Raw genomic sequence first — 17,516 nt, 5'->3', positions numbered from 1 at the left:
GAAAAACAATTAAATGGGCCAAATGTGACACCAACGTCAGGTTAAACCAAGTGCAAGGATACTTACACTCAAGGTGTAAAGAAAAAGTGAGGAAAGGGGACATAAGACCCCCCTTATCCAAATCACCAATCCCTTCATGAGAGGATAAAAAATAATAGCCCACACCTATAGAACATTTACTGCATGCTAGAAAACATATTTAACCTTCATATCAACCCTACAACACAAGTCACATTACTATCCCATTTTACAGATGAGGAAACCAAAGCAAGGAAGTTAGGCAATTTGTCGAAGTCACACAGCTAATATACGTAACATCAGGGTCTTTGTCACTAACTAGAACACGGCTTTGCCTGCATTACGAGCAGAATGTGGAGAAAGGACAAGAAAAACTAATGTAGGGAAAGAAAAGGTCAGGTGGGATCGGGTGCTGACAGACCTGGAAAGTCAGATGCTGAAATTTAGGTTAGGGGAAAAGAGATTAGGAAACAACAGTTGTGATATACTGAAAGCAGTGTTTAAGGCAGATTACTTTGGCTATGGATGCTTTGCTTGATGTGGGGTATTTATTAAAAAAACAAAAAACAAAAAAAAAAACCTTTAGGGGGCGCCTGGCTGTCTCAATAGGTTAAGCATCCGACTTCGGCTCAGGTCACGATCTCGAGCCCCACATCAGGCTCTGCACTGACAGCTCAGGGCCTGGAGCCTGCTTCAGATTCTGTCTCCCTCTCTCGCTGCCCCTCCCCCATTTGTACCCTGTCTCTCAAAAACAAATAAACATTAAAACATTTTTTTAAAAAATGACAGTGGACATTAAAGAACCCAATATATTTAAAAAAAATAGTTCACAAAATTAAACCCAGATATAACCCAAAACCCTTTCCAAAAAGACACGAGCCAGTGTAAGAAGTATTTACTCTTAAGTATTTGAAATTATTTTATTTTACAAGTTCAGCTGAAGGGGGAAAAACTTTCATGGTACAGAAAATATACAGCATCTGGATTTGGGACATAGTGTACTGTGAGACTATTTTCTAACCCAAAAATCACAGGTTTTTTTTTAAAAATATGGTCTTCTTAAAAAAGGCCTCCTGTAGTCAACAAAGAAGAGAGAGGTTTTCACTTTTTTTTTTTTTTATTTCAGCATGAATTTTATTCTATCCTGTGCAGCAGTTTCTATGAAAAGTTGCAGAGCTGGGTACTATGTTGGTTGGGCCCTAGGGTTGCAGCTAAAGACTCAAAAGGGAGTGATAAACCTGATGGGTGTAAATCAAGGAGTCCCAAGAGGGTTGAATTTTGGGTCCGTTCTGTTGCTATTCCAACTCCCAAATGCAGCACGCCCGGACATTACCAATACAGAGCCACCAGAGAGTGGGAGGCGAGAGGCCAGGAGAAGCCTGGGATATTAGGAACATGGGAGATAGAAGCTGAGCCAGAGGCAGGGATGAATCTGAAAAGCAAGTTGCAAGCTGAGGTAGATAGCGCACAGACATCAATCCAACAGCACACACAGTGATATCAGGCACTGGCCCCTGCCAGAAGCTAGGTGAGGGGGCAGCTAGGACACAAATGGGCCACACAGGTAGGCAGTACCCTAGCAGTTGACAGAAGAGAAGGTTCTAGAAGCATGAAGCTCAGTCCAGCTCTAGGGAAGGGAATTTGAAAGGGCTAATGGACCCAGCTAGCATTCACCATTCTGTGGGTGAGGGTATTCAGAAGGAGCCCCGTTCACCCCCTCCTCAAGATCTCAGAGGTGGGGTCACGCCAGACCCAGAGCTCTTGAGCAACCTACCTAGATCCAGCATCAAGGCCTGACCAAGGTCTGAGAACTTGATTCTCAAGTCACCGAAAGTGCTGGGGCTGCTTTAGGCTGACCAACCCAAGAGGAGACAAGCCAACATCCGACTGCCCGCCCCAAACCTTGTCATGTACCCAGGTGACCTCTGAGTTTCTTCCCCACCTGGGAAGCACAGGATTATTTGTTTACAAAAACCCGTTTGTCTTTTTAAGCAGCCTTCTCTCTCCCTCCAGACCAGATGCTTCTCAGAAGCAGGTAGCACTTTTTATGTTTCTTTCCCACTCTCATGGAACTTAATGCTCTGGAGTGAGTGCTTTAAAACCACCCATTAAACAAATCCTGTCTGGAGGCCTTGGTCAGCATTACCACTGAATTTAAAGAAGCCCATCTTGCCAGGCAGGCTGGGGTTCCTTAGCTGATAGTCAGTGTCTCGGGAGAACATGTGGGACTGTTCAAGGGCTGGGAGAGGAATTTGGGATTTCAGCGGCATGTTGCACACATCTAATCCAACTGGCATTGCCAGCAATCGAACCAAAATCTGGTTTAATGCAGTAAGATCTGCAAAGCCAGTCCCAAGTGACCCTTTAAAATAATCAATCATTTTCCTCAAATCCTCCTTCGTCTTAAATACCAACCTGATTCCTTTGCTAACAAACTAGGTGCTTATTCCGCAAGCCACAAAGCGCTGCTGATTAGTAATCAGGGAAGTCGAGTACACAGAAGGGAAGTTGAGCACAGACTGAGAGAGGAGCCAATTCGTCTGTCCTTCCCCCTACCTAGCGCCCCCAACGTGGGTTTTGGAAAAAAAAGTCAGGGACAATATCTTCCATTTTCATCAATATTTTATCAACTGAAGAAACATTACGGAGAGATGGCGAGCGATTCTACGTTCTTGTTTTCTGTGGCAGAAGGCTCAGCCTTTTGATTTCTTAACTCCCAAGGCTTGCTAAGGATTTTCAAGAGTGGGGCAGAAGATAGAAAGAACAAATTCTTTAGAGGTCCAGAACCTTACTAAGTTCACTTACTACTTCTGTGAACTCCGCAAAGTCACTGAGCCTCTCAGGACCAGTTTCTCGTGTGTGAGGTACGATGATATCTACCCCTGAGGTTGTTACAGTGTTAAGTAAGATCATGAATATCCCTGGAAAATGGGGATGCTTCCTCAGGACCCACTCAAGTCATCTGACATTCTAACACTCCAGGACCATAGATTGAATTCTTAGAAACACTGGAGCCATTTTGATGGGAAGCGATTCAGCCCTACCTGATTGCAGGGTACACGCTGGGTTCAAAAACCACTTTGTCATCAGAAAAACTCTAGACAGGAGAAGCTGAGATGTATCTGTTGCCTCTTGCTGCTGCAACAAATTTCCTCAGACTCCGTGGTTGAAGGCAATGCCAATTTAATATCTCACAGTTCTGTCAGTCAGGACTCTGACACGGGTCTCACAGGGCTAAATCAAGGCCCTGGCAGGGCTCACTTGCTTTCTGGGGGCTCTAGAGGAGGACCGTTTCCCCAATCCTTAAGGCGGTTGGCACACAGTTCCTCGCACACGGCCCCTGGAACCAGAGTCGGCAACAGGGCACCAACTCCCCCTCAAGCTGCCATTTCTCTCATGCCATGGCCAGGAAAAGCCCTCTGATTTTAAAGACTCATAATTACATTGGTACACTCGGATAATCCAAGAGACTCTCTCCATCTCAAGACCTGTAACTGTAATCATACCCGAAAAGTTCCTTTCCCCACGTCAGGGAACAATCATGGCCCCTGGGGGATCAGAACGCAGACATTCTGGGGCGACGAAAGCATTATTTTGTCTACCACACAAGAGTACTTGTTGAACAATAACCATTCATTAAAATGTGTGCCAATTTACACCCAGGACGCTGGGACCCGGGCAATGGAAAATTAGTCGTGGGTTTACTTCCACCATTTAGTTATCTTTTATTAACCAAAATTGAGTTTTTACCCAGGTAGTGTGAAAACAAAACCACGGTGACATATCATTTGAAACTGTCCCTCTGTTGTTGGCTTGGACTTGAATTCGGCTATTTCAACCAAGATGGGAAAAAAGTGTTGAGAAATCTGTCCCCAGCAAAGAGAAGCCAGGGAATGTTTTCATCTCCCAGAGTCAGCTTCCATCAGAAAGCTGAAGCGACTTACCAGAGCTACACTTGTCACGACCTCTTCTCTGCTCCTACTTTACAAACAGAAACAACTCACTCTTACAATTCATGACTGATGGCATAGGAAACAGGAGCCAAACAGATTTTAGAAGACTTGTCCATCATCCTTTCTATAGCTTCTGAGGCATGGCCAAGCCTCTGCCTTATTAGGCGAGTAACATTCTGAGTAACTCTCTAACCAAGCTAAATAGGCCCCAAGGCAAGAAGAGTCAAGTGAGAAGAAAAATCCAGCACGATGGACCCCCTGCCTCTTACTGCCAAAAAGAGAAGCGGTGTGCCTGCCACTCGTATCTTCACCTATGGCAAGATGCCCCCTCAATCTATGCCCTCTCTCCTTCTCTAAATTGGATTTATAATCTCCAGCCCCTTATACAGAATCCCAGGTACAGGTCAATGGCTGTCACTGTGAAAAACAAGAAAAAAAGAAAAGCTTACCACTTCCTAACGCCTTTTAGCCCCAAGGCACAATAGTACCCTTTCCATATATATATATATATATATATATATATATATATTTTATATATTTTGTTGTTGTTGTTGTTGTTGTTGTTGTTGTTAGCAAAAGCCTCAAATGAAATGATAATGTTAATTTATCTGGGCTTAGTGGCTGGAAGAAAGCAAAGTGCCAGGGCACAGCAGTCACAAACTAGCAGAGGACCATTCAAAGAGCTCAAGTGGGGTGGGGAAGGAGGGACACTCCTATTGTTATGTTAGAATCCTATTTATATTTCAGCCATCAACTTAAAATAGGCCAGCTGAAGCCAGGCCTCCTAAACTTATTGTAATCCTCACTACTATCTCTGTAAGATAATGAGTTTCCCAAGCCTGTGTGAATTGTACTAAGGAAGCGACAGGGAGTCCCTCTCAGTCAATATTTTCATAGAAAGTCGCTTCACGGGAAGGCCCAGGGTGTGACCTAAGCTAATAAATGATTATCCTTCGCTACTAAAATCAGGACCCTAATTAACTTGCTAATTGTTGGTCTCTGTTCACGGACATTAACCTGAGTTATCCCACCATATACACCTGTAAGTAAATTACAGGCTCTATACTCAAGATGAACCTTCTGTCCTAGTGGATAAATGTGACTTCAATGTGTCAGCCACACATAATTCTTTAAAGTGACCAAGTGTACAAGATTCTATTATGGGCACTTCTCCAAGCAAATTAAATGGACACAAACTCCCTCTAATAATTTATTTCCTCAGTAGAGTCTGTGGGCATTACTCTTTGAAAGGCACAGTCTCCTTGTTCATACATTTCTCTGTCGTAACAGTAATAGCTACCCTTGCTGGCTTTCCATAGGCCAAGCAGTCTAAGCTAAACGTCGTATGGTCCTTATCTACCTTATTCCCCATAAAGACCTGGGAGGTATATGTTACTTTTATGCCCATCTGATAGAGGAAGAAACGAAGTTTAGAGAGTTCAAGTAACTTGTCTTAGAAAGTACTGTTAATGACCATATATGAGTATATCCCCCTCGACAATGGACTGAACATTTGTATCTCCCCCAAAATGCATATGTTGAAATCCTAACCTCCAAGGTGATGATATTAGCAGGTGGGGTTTTTTGGAGGTGATTAGGTCATGAGGTTGGAGCCGACATGGACGGGATTAGTATCTTTATAAAAGGGACCCCAGAGAGCTCTTTCTGCCTCTTTCGGCCATGACAGGATATGAGAAAAATTTGAAACCAGAAGACGACCCTCACCAGAGCCTGACCGTCCTGGCCCCCGATCACAGACTTCCAGCTTCCAGAACTGTGAGAAGAAAGTATCTGTTGTTTATAAGCCACTAGCCTATGATACTTTCGGTATAGCAGCCCAAGCTAAGAGACCCTCTGTGACCACTGGTAAGCATACTTAGATTCTTTATACAAGCCCAGACCCTTTGCCTGAGGGCTTTCTCTGCTCGCCATGCCCCTGGATCCACTGAGGAGGGCAGTATGGAAGGGCCAAGATGCTGAGGTCCCCTGTCCCAGGAGCATCCCTCAAATAATGGCAGATGTGATTATGGATAATACTTGAGCTTCCTCTCCCCTTGAGGAGGACAAGGCTAACGCAGGTCTGCATGGTCATCCGGAGGGCTCGGCAGACTGGGGTTCCAGTTGCCCACGGCAGTCACCTGCTCACTAACACATCTTATACTGACTTCCTCACCCTCCACCTCAAGATTACCAGGAGCATCCAAATAAATCTGCACCCAAATAAATAACTTCAGCTCAAGTCTAAGACTCGGAGTCAGCTTCTGGAGAGGCCAACCTACGACATTTGCCTCGGACTGCATCACCAACAAATGGCACAGCTGAGAGCAAACCCAGGCTGGCTGATGGTCCATACTCTTACCCCCTAGATTATACTGCTTTCCTTCCATGGCCGCCTGGCGTCTTTACCAAAAATGCACCTTCCCATATCTGGCGTCATGTTTAATCAATGCGTTCGAGTAATGAATTAGAATTAGACTTTTCCATACTTTTGTTATATGTTTTCCTGCCCATGTTGCTTCCAACAACTCTACTGGCTTAAATACTCTGGTTAGAGGCTACAAAAGGCATGAACTCTGACCTTCCTTGTTTCCAATGAAGCAACCACTTCATTGCTTCATCTCTGACATACTGCCATCCTGCCTATCATTTGAGCTATCTCTAGAGAGGGTTGAGTCCTTCCTGTGAGTAGAGAGCTAACATTTGTGAGTATTAATGGTATGCCAGGCAATGTTCCAGGGGTAGCAAACGTATCATCTCAGTAATGCTCACAATATCCCTTAGCGGGTGTTAATATCTCCATTTCACAGAGGAGTAAACTGAGGCTAGCAACCTCCTCAATGTCATGCAATTAATATGCTGCAGAGTCAGAATGAAAATTTACATCTCTCTAACCCCAGAACCCAAGCTCTTTTCATGTAACAAATAGTGCTTACATGTGCCAGGTACTGTTCCAAAATCTTACAACACTAATTCACTTAATCTTTAAAATGACCCTATAAAAATAGGTACCGTCGCTATCCTCATTTATAGATGTGATCATTGAGGCACAGAGAGGGGAAGTAACTCGCCAAGGCCACACAGTTAATGGCCAAGGCCAGATTCAAACCCACGCACTCTGGCTTCTAGTTTTCAAACACTGCTTGTTGCTAACCCTCTTAACCATGATACTCTGTATTGACACAAACTCTTAGGGTCCATTTAAATGTCCTCACTGTCACTTCTGCCCATTGTCCTTAGTTTTGCCGTCCAGAATGCAAAACTAGTCTCCTCTCCCTTCCCTTAATAAAACTAGAAATGTTCAAAGATGGCGATCCTGTCTTTTCTCCCATGGCCTCCCTTCTCTAACAACGTTTTTCTTGGAAATCCTTTGCCAAATCATCCAGGCCCTGTGGAAACTCTCCACCCCAGGGGAGAGTCCTTCTCCGAGCTGAGGTCCTCCAGGTGTGGCGGGACCCCTGCCCCTCACAATATGGAGTTGGCTTCCCATGCCCCAAGGCAGGGCTTGGATTAGCGACGCCTGAGGGCTGGGCCTTTTTTAGCAGCTGGGTCCCACGGAGAGGCTCAGCAAAGAGGAGATGCTGTCCTCAGTTCCACCACCCCCATTTTCACACATATGTCCTTCTTCCATACCAGGCAGACCGCACAGAAGAGCAGGGACAGCTGCGAACACGCTGGGCCTGCTACAAATGGGCCAACACTCTCGTTTCTCTTGGTATTGTCTTCCCACCGATGTTGGGTGGTTATTTGTGGCTTCAAAACAGAGAAATGTTGGGGCACCTGGCTGGCTCAGTCAGAAGAGCAGGCGACTCTTAATCTTGGGGTCATGAGTCGAGCTCCGTGTTGGGTATGGAGAGTACAAAGCAAGAAAAACAAACAGAAATGTCACCGTCCATTTATTTAGCAAACATCTATGGAGAGCCTCTCTGCGTCAGGGCAGTGCTGGGGGCTGGGAATGAAACAACGGCTGCCGCTCTCCAGGAGCTCCGAGCTTGTAAGGAGGACAGGCACAACCGAATAAGCTACATCCAGATCCTCCCCACCCTCACCATCTCCTGACCTCGGAACACTGGAGCGTTCCAGACGCAGGCCTATACTTTCTCTCTTCGGAACATCCACCTTTCTGCAGAGAGCCCTTCTGGTCCCCCAGCTTGAACTACTACGTCTATACAGACGCCACCCCTCTTTGCACCTCCAGCCCAGATCTGCCCTGACTCAATGCCCCCCTGTCCGACGGCTCACATACCATCTCTCCGTGGATATCAAATAGCATCTTAAATTTAACCTGACTAAAACCAAAGTCCTGATCCACTGTTAGGGGTTGGATTTTGCCCTCCAAAATGATGGGTTAAAGTCCTAATTCCCAGTCCCTGTGCACATGACCATCAGGGTGGCCCTCATCCAATGACTTCCATCCTTACAAGAAGGAGGAAATTAGACACAGAGTGCCATACGACTAGAAAGCAGAGACTGGAGTGATAGGTCTCTAAGCCAAGGATTGCAACCACTGGAAGGCAGAAGAAGCTAGGAGCGATCCCTCCCTGGAGTCTTCAGAGAACGATAGCTTTGCTGACACCTGAATTTTAAACTTTAAGCCTCTAGAACTATGAACCAATACATTCCTGTTGTTTTAGGCACCTCAGTTTGTGGCCATTTGTTACCGTAGCCCTAAGAAATGATCGCACCCCCTAAAAAAACCCATACCTCCCATCTGAATGGAAGGCAACTCTACGCTCCCCATTGATGGGACCAATTCTGCACTTTTCCACTCGTACAGCTCACATCTAACCCATCAGGAAATGTCACCAGCTCCACGTTCAAACACACCCTGAATGTGACAACTTCTCACCACCTGTGCAGCTACCCTTCCTTCAAGCCACCATCAACTCTCCCCCGGATTGAAGCAAGACCCCTCCTCACTGGTCTCCCCGCTGCCACTCTCAGCCAGCCACAGACCATTCTCCACACAACTGCTGGAATGTCTTTTCCAAAACACAGATCGGATTACTGCACTCTTCGCGCAACCAGCCTATGAGCCAGAATAAAATCCAAACTCCGTGCCATAGCTCGGAAGCCCTTCCCGTGTGGCTCTGACCACCCTCTTCTCTGAACTCATCCCTGACCTCCGTCCACCCCTCACTCTGCTCCAGCCATGCTGACCTCCCATCTGATCCATCTCTCCATCTGTCCGAACAGCACCCATCTGATCCATCTGTCCGAACAGCACCCCCCTCCCTCAACCTCTGTCCCTCATCTTGTTTATCTGTCCTCTTAGCAGTTCACTGCCACCACTGCCCAGCATATTATATACGTGCTTACAGATTGTCTGTCTCCCTCCCTAGAATAGGAGCTTCCTGAGAACAAGGGTACGGCGTTTCAGCACCACTCTTTGCAAGGCAAACTGTCCTAGAACAGGACCCAGATCATCAAAGACCTTGGGTACCTCTGTTGAAGCACGGAGGTGCTGGAGAGAGCATAGACAGAGCAGCTGTGGTGTTGCAGGGGCACTCCCTAATTCTATCTTACAGCTCAGTTTTTCTTTTCATCTCTAAAAGGGGAATAATAATAGCATCTATCCCCTGGGACAATGCAATGCTTATATCTAGCAGAGGCTATAATGTAGCTTAAGTCAGTGATGAATGTATACATATACACCACATCGAGCTTAAATACAGACAAGGAGCGTCTAGTATGCAGTGCCTCATGCATGATAGGAATTCAGAAAAAAATGCGAAGCCTTCACAAAGGAGGTGTCCCTTGAACTAGCTCTTGGCAGATGAGGAGAACGGGAACCACAGGCAGATGAGATCAGGGGATGAGGCGGGCACTTACGAGAGGTACGCAGGCAACCATTTGCCGGTGGTCGGTGGGGCTGGAACACAAACGAATGTGGTAGCTGCAGAGTGGCAAGGAAGAGGAGTCAGGGGGCAGCCGAAGACAGACAAGAGACACAGCAGAGGTCACATCCCAAAAGGCTTTCCAGGGGGTGGAAAGACAGGATCTGATCTAAATGGCAAACGGGAACGGAGCACACGTGCAATACATCAGGAATTCACTGAGAACCTAAAACTCCCCGGTTCACGTCTGAGAGCTGAAATGCTAAGTTCCTACGGCAATAATATAGCCAGTACAGCCTGAAATGGAGACTTTTTTCCTTTTCACAACCAGTAGGAGCAAAAATTTCACAAGCTTTCCCCACAAGAGATTAATTCATTCTGTGTGTGTGTGCGTGTGTGTGTCTGTCTCTGTCTCTCTCCCCCTCTCAATATCTTTTTCTATAGATAGGCTGTATATGTAATAACCTGAGTTTGAACACCTACTGTTGGCATATGCCTCTATTTTAGCTTTTTAGCTTACGAATATCAAGGAGATAAATCTAGAGTTATTTTTTAAAAGCAAGGCACCCAGGTGAAGGCTAGAGAAATGTATACTCAGGACTCCAGCACAAAGAAAGGAACAACACGACAATGTCCACATTCTGCTGGTGAGCAAGCAAAGACTGCAAGATCAGCTAAAGAAATCGCTTTCTGGCATCTAGAAAGTCCAGAAGGCAGCAAGGGGAAAGGGGCAGGCTTCGGGCACGAAGAGCATAAAGCATGTTCCTTTCCCGAGACCACGCAGTCCCCTCAAACACAAATGCACCGTCCAGAAAGGCTTCCCGTGTGGGGAATAGAGACAGAAAGACAAACTGGACTTCAGCCCAACCCTGACATTCTGAGGGAGTTTTTCTGTCATAATAAATAACAGAGCTTTAAGAAAAGCAACACCAAGTCCTGTGCAAAACCTATAATCCTTCAGTGTTGCAATTTATCCAGGATCTGCTTCACCTTCCTGTCCCTGGTGTCCTATTCTGAAGAGACTCCAGGCATGGGTCCCCGCTCCCTAGTGCCTGCCTTTTCCGAAGCTCACCCACTGCAGATACGACACGTGACCGTCTTCTTCTTTTTTGAATATATATCTCCCACTCTCTCATCTCAGTGCCCCCAAAAGTGAGGTTCCTGATTCCTGTGCCGATTCCAGCATGAAGTACAATTCCCAGACCTGGAGGGCAATCAGTAAAAGTCTGTTGAACAAGTGAATGAATGAGTGAATGAATGAATGAATAGATTTATTTGAGACATCAGAGATCCGCCCGTGAAATTATAGAAGTAACTTAACTTAAAGGGTTTGTTTTTTAGAGCAGAGTGCAGGGGGAGATAAAACGATTAGGTTTTCCCTCCACAAATTAAAGGCCACAGCTAAGAAGTAGTCAATTATAAGCCACATTGCCCTAAAGGAAATAAAAGTACATACGGGCCCGTTCTCCTCACTTTTGCAAAAGGAATGAGATCCCTCCTTCTAAGTTTCCAAGAAATGTCTAGAGGGTTTTTTTTTTTTTGCAGGTCTGTTCACCCAGGTACACCAGTCTCTAGGGGCTGACGTGGTCAGGCACCATGGGATCCCAGAACCTGGTAACGCACTGCCCCTGGCTTCCACACTTGGATTTAAGTAGAACGATGCCACGTGTATAATGACCCTCTTTTTATGAGACAAAAAGAGGCATCTGAGAGCGCATACAGAGTCCCCTTTGAATTATCAAGCCTGCAAAAACAAACAAACAAAATCAAGATGTCCTAGAGTTCACTGAAAAAGAACCATTGTAAGAACCTTACTCCGAAAGGTCCCAACAAGCCTCAGGAATCCATAGTCCGACGACTGCCAAGTCCAGGTCCCAAGGTGCCTCTCCAACCTGACGTCTTCCAGGTTTCTCAAACACCGGATTCTTTGCAGGAAAATGTACCCAGAGAGGGTCCCTTTACATGTTTCCCTGTGACACTGTGACCTTCGGCGAACAATGAGAAAAGTCAGTCTCCTTCGCGTACTCCGAGCATTTATAAACCCTGGCTATGCTGCAGTTATGTAACATAGTGGGCCAAAGAAAAACTGGGTTGACTTGCCTCGGCCCCAGCCTTTTATTCAGAGGCTGGGCTCGCGTATATATTGAGACCCAACATTCATGTTGGTTCAATATAAACATTTGGGGCCAGCTTGAAGTAATTGTATCACTAATTACCATTGAATTCTAGTGGAAATCGTATAGAAGTACTTATAACATTCAGGCTAGGACAAGAAGGAGTCCATGTGATTAATGTTATTAACATGGCATTCAGTTCAGTAATATAAAATAATGATCCGGCTATTATATTACAGTGTTACTAAATATTCACTTAGCTCCAAAAAACACAGTGGGTGTGAGGTTTCTTGGTCGGATGTGGATTTTAAACAACGCTCTTTGTCAGATTTAAGCCTGGTAGGAAGCCCCGACAAACAGAGCCGGCCTCCTAAACGAATGTTTACGAAGGCACAGAAAATACCCACAGAAGGAATCAGTTTATCATAAACAATACAAATATTTACTTGATTATTTAATGGGTGCCCAGCATGTCTGTCCTTAATGTAGCATTTGCTGACATCAGGAGCACACCATATGTGCAAATAATTAATTCAAATTATGCTTTTCTTCCAGTGAGTTCTCTTATAAAGGAGCAGAATTGATGTGGAGGCATATTCAGGAGCAGGGACTTGGAGGCCCTCTCTCCACGTCTGTCTTGATGGGTACCTCGTTTTTAATACTTCATCCTCATTGCCATTCCTCTGCCAAGAGCTGATGGCATTTGAAATGCTCCTACAGTGTTCCTTATGTAATCAGTAGGATGACTAACACAGCGATTAAAAACCTGACTTGGCTAAAGATTTTCTTAGGAGATTAAGCTTTCGAGGCCCAAGATCGCCGGAACAAGTCCCCCTCTTTTAAGAAACCGTGTCAGCTGCAAAATAAACGGCTCGCAAATATCAACAGTGTATGATCCATCATTCCTAGCTTTCAGGAGCAGAAAGAGAAGCAGGCCGTTCCGATGAATGTAAAGTGTTTCCAGTTAAGGTGCTTGAGGCTTATTTATAACAGAGACATTCAAACTCATGGAGGGATTTCCTGTGGGCAATTACACCGTCCCTTTCCTCTGCGAATTAATACATGGCAAACTTTGGTTTGCGTGACATTTCAAATGGCAGAACCCTCAGCAGAAGCGATGTCCAGACACAAAGTGCTACGTGTAAAGTTGCAAGCCCTTAAACCATATATTCCGGTCATGTTCCTTCCAGGGAGGTTGCCTCAAGCCTCCCAACCTCCAACTCTGCAAGAGGTAAAGATCTTGGGCTTCTCCTCCACTCTCACGACATCATGTTCTTACATTCGTGTTTTTCTCTAATTGTTCAGGTTAGTAACGTTTGAGACTTTCTTCTAAGAATCACACAAAAAGAAAAAAACCAAAGATGAGTTTTAAACTTGCTTCCGATAAGGAAACTGGTCTTTCTGGAAAGCAAAGTATTCCACTCCTATTATGTAAGTGTGTGTGTGTGTGTGTGTGTGTGTGTGTGTGTGTGTGTGTAAATAAAGGGTATATGTATTATCAATGTATATATGTATCACATATGTATTACATGATTTCTATGTATTATAAATACATGATAGGTTTGCTATGAGGACTGACTTACATAATGTACATGAAATGATTACAGCAATATCCAATATCTAATAAGCTCTCAGTCAATGTTAGGTACAATTATGATCATTGGGTTACATCTAAAGCATTTGGCACAGCGCTTGTGATGTTGTCAGCATTCAACAACAGCAGGTAAATGAATTATTACGAATCCTCAAAATATGCCTGTACATAACAGAAGACTAAGGCCCAGAAAAATTATGTAGTTTTTCCAGGGTCACACTTCTAACAAACGCTAAATCTAGGATTTGAACCAGATCTGTTTGAGTGGAAAACCCTGGCCTTTTTCATCACATCCTGCTGATTCTCAAAAACCTACAATAACAGGCTAATGCAGAGAGGGCATTGAATAATTGAAGAGTTCATTGATTTATTTCAGATTTCAATGGGACTTGTAAAGACAATAAAGCCTTGCACCAAAATAAAGGGGGGGGGGGGAAACCTTCCAAATTATTTAAAAGTATCTTCATAAGATTTCTCCATATTCAACGGCTGACTATGAAAAGTTAACATTCAGAATCATAAACTTATTCCCTGCCCAGTGACATTTTCTTCTCTCCTAATGAATCTGTATTTCAGAGGAAAATTCCAAAACTGAAACAGTGGCAATGACTGAGTAATTCATGGCTCAGTGCTATATTAGCAATTAATTAAATATACCCAGAAATGCAGAGAAACCAGTCATCTGCCTTCTATTTATTTTATTTCATTTCATTTCCTGTATGTTGTATATTCCCCAAAGCAATTCTTTGCAGTAATTTTGCCTTCCATGCACAAATCTAATAATCCCTCTTGTTCTTAGGAATCGCGGGTACACCAGCATTGTTATTATATTATTAAATGTACATCAGATAAATGCCAGTTGCGTTTCGTGCTCCAAAATACCTTTCTCCCCCCGACCACTTACTATTTTTCATAAGTAAACATCGAGGATTTTATTAGCAATAGGTTTTTTTTTATTTTTTTTAATGTATGCTTCAACATTTCTTCTTATAAATTTTGTTGCTAATCACAGGATTTAGTCAGACTCCTATGCACATTCACGACTCTGTAATCTTAACAAGCTATACACAGATGATTGACAGATAATACTTGACAGGTTCAAAATTAGAGAATATACAGTGAAAATTTCAGAACAGCCAGATCACTCAGTATGCTACACTTTTCCAATTTTGGCTTCTCTCATAATCATCAACTTGGGAGGGAGAGGCAAGTAGGGAGAGAAAGGATCTGAACATTTCCTTACTCTCTGATCTCCCTCATGGAAACCTCTGGGCTTGAACCAGCCTGAAAGAGTCATCGGTCAGAAATCACCTAACCAAGCACTGAAATGCACACCATCAAAATAGTAAGTCGAAAACAGGATTCTTTGGTATTTAAACCAAAACACCAGCCTCTCCTTCCTCGAGCCAGCCAAAATAGTCTTTGCACGTCTTTTATTCAGTTTCATTCATTGAAGAGAGTTATCGTTTATGTAGCATTACTCCTTAAATTTTTAATGAGAAAAGAAATCATGTCATGTTTATTGAAACGATTAGGCCAATTTTTATTGACTCTGTACAATTTATGTGAGAGCTGATATTTACCTGAAGCCTTTCCATTCTGGAAAGGATTGATTGATGACTTTCAACTCTATCTGACTCAACTACCGGTGATCTAGCTAAAACAGGGAGTTTGTTTGGCGTTTTTCTTGCCTTTATCTTCTATTTTTAAGTCTCTTCACACCACGACCAGCAACAAATATTTTCCTCCTGTTCCAGAACTGGGTGACACGAAACTCCTAACAATTAAACTGGCAGCATTTAATGTTCTGGAAGTGCAAAGGCCATGCCTACCTAAACAGATGCTACTCAGAAGACCTGACCCTGGTTCAAGGCAGTCTACTCTGCCCTCCCCAAGACCTAAATTCTAACGCTATTTTCAGTCAACACCCCATTGTGATGAATTAAGAGCCAACAAAACCTAACTTAGTACACCCTCTTCGAGGGCCTTCGTGGGAGAATTCCACTGATACCAGGCATGGGTAGGACGTTTTGTTCTCTGAAATAAAAATAAGTATTTTCTTCCTGTTCTGCTACCTTCCAACTCCGATCATGCTCACAAGATGACAACTGGGCTGGGATCCCATCCAGGAACATTTTAGGAGGGGAGAAATAAGTGCCTGAGGGATCGTTATTTGATGTGCACACTTCTGGAGAAACCACAAGGCTGTATGTTTTTAGCCTCCTGTTCTCTTCTGGTGTATATGTTCAAAATAGGTCATAATGGATAAAATGGTCGAAATGTGCCTTTAGTCCCTTGGAAAGCATTGGCTGTCAAGAAGAAGCATTTGGGTTAACGGTTGGTAATCGATGGTAGGAGCCCAAGGGTCAATAACCACTTTGTAGAAGGAAAAGTGGGTACCCAAGGAAGAACTGGAGGGGGGGGTCCTCAGGGAAATCACCAGGACAGAGGATAACCCCAAATGTCCATCATCAGGGAAACATACACCAACTGGCCATAATTGGGCCAAATTAGTCACAAGAATCAAATGGTTTAGTGCAGAATCAGGTTGAAAGAACAGACACAGAAAGAAAGGTTTTCATCCTCAACATCCATCTTAACTTAAAAAGCACTCATTGAAGGGGCGCCTGGGTGGCTCAGTCGGTTAAGCATCAGACTTCAGCTCAGGTCATGATCTTGCGGTTCACGAGTTTGAGCCCCACATCGGGCTCTGCGCTGACAGCTCAGGGCCTGGAGCCTCCTTCAGATTCTGTGGCTCCCTCTCCCACTCTCCGCCCCTCCCCCACTCATGCCCTGTCTCTCTCTCTCTCTTTCTCTCTCAAATAAAAACATTATAAGAATTATCTAAAAAAGCACTTACTGAAAACCTTAAGTAGAACAGGTTCACATACTAGGAAATTCTAAATGAAATGGGCCTGGCAGTGGGCAAATATGTCAGGAATCTGGTCCGCGAAGCCACGCCTAACTCCAAACAACTCCAGGGGTTTCAATTATGAAAGAAAAGAGTAATTGCAGATTAAAGCAATAATAAGCAATTTAGAGCACACAGTGGAGAGATTTCAGGGGCATCTTAAAATGCTAAAAAAGTCTTCTCCTCTCTTGCTTGCTTCAAAATAGAAGTTAATCTCTATAAACATCCCTGTTGAGTAGACATGTATTAACATCTATACTGCCTTGATAAGGGTATTGCCGTTTCTTTGCTGCCATAGGAAAAGAAGAAGAAAAAAAAAAAAGCAAATCTAGCCACTTTCAGGCTCCTTTTGTGCTTGAAGAGGTAGGTGGTGCTTTGGAACAACCCAGCATGACCAGAAACTCTAAAACGCTCCAATAACCAGGGACAATCACTGCAATCATATTCCAGTCCTTCCAGGAGTGTGGCTAGGAATTTCAACCCTTTTATTCAAGGGACACAAATATCTTTGCTCTCCAAAATGCCTCACTTCCAAACACTCACCTATGGTCTCTCCCTGGAGAAGAGAGAAAGCAAAAGACATCAAAATCATATAAGGAAGGTTTTCTAAAAATACCTTTGCACAACTTGCCAAAATGACTGAGATATTTCTAATTCATTCCCAAGTCACAGAAACCGAAGCGCGTTGCTGTATGTTAAGATGTCAGATGTGAATCGTCTTAACCAGCTGGGTCAAATGTGAGTGGGGCTGCAGTAAGAAGGGAGTTCTCAGCTGAATTTGCATAAAAATTGGGAGACTCCAACTCAGACTCTGCCATCTGTTAAAGGGGCAATTTTAAAGTGCTGTGCAATGTTAGGGTAGCAATCCTGAAATACAGCCACGGACGGGACAGCCGCAGAAGGTTAACAGATACTATCAATAAGTGATAAAGATATGTTGTAGTCATGGTAACCTGCATGCAAATTTAGAACACTAAAAAAAAGAAAATTCTCTCCCCTTTCTCCTGATACCAACTTCTAGTTTTCTTTTTTCGATATTCTTATCTAAAGCTGAGTAACTAAGATTCCAACAACAATGGAGCCTAATCTGGG

This window comes from Panthera pardus, unplaced genomic scaffold, assembly GCF_024362965.1.
Source record: "Panthera pardus isolate Hobbes unplaced genomic scaffold, ASM2436296v1 HiC_scaffold_13, whole genome shotgun sequence".
Lineage (NCBI taxonomy): Eukaryota > Metazoa > Chordata > Mammalia > Carnivora > Felidae > Panthera > Panthera pardus.
The sequence above is the reverse complement of the archived record's forward strand: the minus strand, read 5'-3'. Positions refer to the sequence as shown.